Here is a 4,097-nt window from a genome sequence, read left to right as displayed (position 1 = left end):
TTCTTGGTTCTTTAAGTAATCGAGATTTATCGGGAGGGATTTAGGGTTAGATAAACTAATTGGTTTTTGAGTGATTACCTTGCGTTTTATAATCCAAGTACTTGATCTTCAATTACCGCAATCGTTTACATAAATACGAACTTTATCTATTGTTCATCTCAGTTAAACATTAACCGTAACATTTATGGAAACCTGAAACCGAGGGAAGGCATATTTTCGCATATTGATTAAAACTCGTTTAATTGTTTTAGCTATTTTTGTTAATCAAAACCAAACAACAAAAACTTTGAATTTACTTTTTGCATTTAGTTTAATTTAGATAAATTACGTAACTACTTGGTAACACAATTCCACAAACTCCCTGTGTTCGATACCCGCTTATCGCTATCTAATAGTTGTAATCGGTTTATTTTTGAGTGAGTCTTCGACCTCACGTCACCTTCCTGTAACGAGACTCACGGTGTCTGTTTTGCAGGTTCCGATCATTGGACTTCGGGAAGTTGTGCTATACTGTGTTAGTAGTTATCGTATTTTACCCTGTGGACTCATTGGATCCAGGACCCATACCCGGAGATCGGATCCGTGTTTCTTCAAGAAGGAAATTCAGATAAAAAAAGTAAAAATAAAAGAAATGTCTAAAATTTGGAGAGACTCTAATGCGGTGCCAAAGTCTTTTGTCGGTAATCCTGTTTTGCGGAATGTAGTGACAGTTTTATTCATTCACTCAATTTGCAACCCGTCGCAAAACAAGTTATGACCGGTTTATGATCGGTTTGCGACTGTTTGTATTGCAACGTGTTTATGACCTTTTGGTCCTTTGTGACGGATTATATAACCGATACAAATCCAATTTGTCTTGGTCCATTAAATCAATGACTTGATCTGCAATTTAGTTATGGTACATGATTAATAATAAGCTTACATATGAGTTCATTAGGAATAAAGATTTTAACCCATGAAAGTATATATATTGTTTACTTTCTTGCTTTGATAGATGATTAAGTTTGCTATAATTAATGCATAAAGGTTATTTTACAATCGGATAATATTTTTATTCAAAACCTTGTTTGTGGTAATACACATCACAAAACTCCGAGACAAAATAAGTTTATATATAGTTAATGAGAAGGGGGTGCTTGTGTTCTGCCTGCAGTCAGTTACCCTTTCGGTGTCTTGACAGACATTATGTATCCTAAACAGAAAGAAAACATTAAACATAGTTTGAAGTTTGTGAGAGAGAATCTTTTATAAATATTAAATGTAGTGGGATTTGGGATGCTATATCTTTTGTATCAACTCACTAGTGCTGCATGAACATCTCAATAATGAAATTCATCCTCGTATTTTACTTAGACGATTCTTTACATAACTTAGTATTTATTTGATTACTTTAGCAACTATATATGGTTTACAAAATTGAGGCTGATTTTATTCCTATAAATATTAAACTCCAATGTATACCTACTTTCTTTTTTCGAACGATATATGATGACTTTCACAGTTAAGCTATCTCACTACGCAAACACGTCGCGCCCCGCCACCCCACTTAGGCCAACTATGTTGACATGATCGGGATCCACGTTGGCATCCGAGTTTGGCTTGGCGTTCCCGGTAAAACCCAATTGACTCACCCCGCCCGAAGGCACGACAAGTTTTAATGCTCTGGTAAAATCCGGTCAGAATCAGGATTCGAACCCGGGACATCCGGGTCATCCATCATATACCTACTTAACAGACAAGATTTTAATTCACTTCATACTTTAGCATTTCATTTATAACCATTAATGTCCTTTTTTTTTCCGAATCTTAGTGTCACAAATTATTAGGTAATTATTTAAGACTCAACACTGATAATGGCATAAACATTGAGAGGTTGTATAACAATCAATGAACTCTCATTTAACTTATTACTAATTAGGCCCATACAACCATTTAGGAACAAGGGATTTTGTTTTTGTGTATTTTTTAACTAGTTTTTGAATCTGTGTATTACACGGGATTTGTCAAATAATAAAAATAAAAAGATCCACTATTTAAAAAAAATGGACAGAATTATAGGTAAAAAGAAGATAAAATATATAGTATAAACAATAAGAAGTCTAAAATCTCAAATTTACAAATTTGAATTTTTTATATACAACATTTGCAAAAATTGTTTTGACAAATTACCCATGGATAACTATGATAAATGAGATGAGAGATTAGAGAATTAAAAGAGAAATTATAACTCATTTCTCGAAATTGTTTTGTCTCATGACCCATGGATATGTAGGATAATTAAGACGAGAAATTAAAGAATTAGAAATGAAATTTTAACCCATTTGCCAAAATTATTTTGGCCCATGACCAATGGATAGTTGAGATGAATAGAATGATAAATTAGAGAATTAGAAAGGAAATTATAACCCATTTGTCAATATGGTTTTGCTTCATAACCCATGGATAGGTAGGATGAATGAGAAGATAGATTAGGTTTAGAATGAATGTAGAATTGCCACATCATCCTCATTATTTTATTTTATTAGTATAGTTAGATAGATTAGATTGGAAACATAAATACCTTCAAAGTGAGCCACTTCTAAATTTAACTTGCAACATGTGTGTACCCAACCTATATGGTATCATCGGGCTACAAGCCCTTTGGTGTTTAGTTGACTTGACTTGACATAAATAATTAGATCCATAACAAGTTTTTTTTAAGTTATTAATCCATGAATTATTTATTTTATGAAAAGATTCATTTAAATAGTTATATTTAATTTTAAATAAAACAATAATCAAATTTTAAGAAATTTGGTGGTCAATTTTAGCCCAATTAACCATAGTATAACTATTATTGATTTTAGGAGGAAAAAAGGAATAACTAGTATATAACTATTATTGATCAAGAGCAATGATTCCAATCGTTTGCACAAAATTAACCCATGCAGTGAAGAACTAATAATAAATAACAAGTGCTCACAGTTGATCTTTTCGTTCATTATCATGCTCACGAATTAAGGTATCTTAATTTTTTTAATGGCCTATCTAGTTTTCGAAAATTATGTGAGTTTTATGTATATTTACTCATAGAAAATACTTAATGGAAAACAAATTACATATATGTAATAACTAGTTTGTGGTCTGATTATGTTCACAAATTACATATATGTAATCACAAATTACATATAACCGATATGATTACATACATGTTCAAACGTGTAAAAATCAGTTCCAACACACTTTAATTTCTTTTGCATTTAGTATAACAATACAACTTGCTCAAATCAAAGATAAAAAATTATCTATTTTATGGTGTAAGTTCATAAAAAAAATAAGAATAACGCATGAAAAAGTATTAGCATTTACAATACTAAAAATGAGAAACTTGACCAAAGTTATAAATAACGTTTCTTCTCATTTCTATTAATTTTGACACATGGCAAAATTTCAATCCGTTGCCTATCAGTTTTTACATGGGCGAAAATAGTAAACAAGAGAGAAATACTATTTAAAAGAAAACTTATATATTTTTCAATTTGTAAAGCTATTATATGGGACTCTTTTTATATGGTGCATTCTACATATTGTCATTAATTTAAAAGCTAGAAAATTAATTTCAACAATTAAGAAATTAATACGATTCTACTGTTAAATGAAAATTCAATAAATCTTCAGAATCAAATTGAGACGCTTTGTCACATGCCTAGTAGGCTAGTACCACCCTACCATTGATTTGTGTATGATTTAATTCGTTAATTAAGTTCTTTGTCACTTATCATGATAACATTTGGCCTCTCTTACCAACAATATTCTCTACATTTCTCCCAAAGATTCTCAAGAATTTATTTTTGGTTTCTCCGGTGAAGACTTCCAAGATGTTACCCCTCCTGCATTAGAATGCGCTTAGCTATTGGGTTCTTCTTTCATCCGTTAACATTTAACAAAAAACATGTTGGTTATATCTGAGGCATGACATTTCTTAATTATGAACCTGATATCTCTTGTAGACGGAACAAGTTAGATTTGGCTAACGTCTTAAAAACATGCATGTGTGGTTTTGACAGAGGTGTGACTGTGTCACTTTCATTTTCTCTTCTCTTGGCTAATGATGGCGG

The sequence above is a fragment of the Bidens hawaiensis genome, unplaced genomic scaffold (assembly GCF_021521415.1).
Source record: "Bidens hawaiensis isolate Kalapana, Puna unplaced genomic scaffold, B.hawaiensis_p1.1 tig00003139_1, whole genome shotgun sequence".
In the NCBI taxonomy this organism is placed as follows: domain Eukaryota; kingdom Viridiplantae; phylum Streptophyta; class Magnoliopsida; order Asterales; family Asteraceae; genus Bidens; species Bidens hawaiensis.
The sequence above is the reverse complement of the archived record's forward strand: the minus strand, read 5'-3'. Positions refer to the sequence as shown.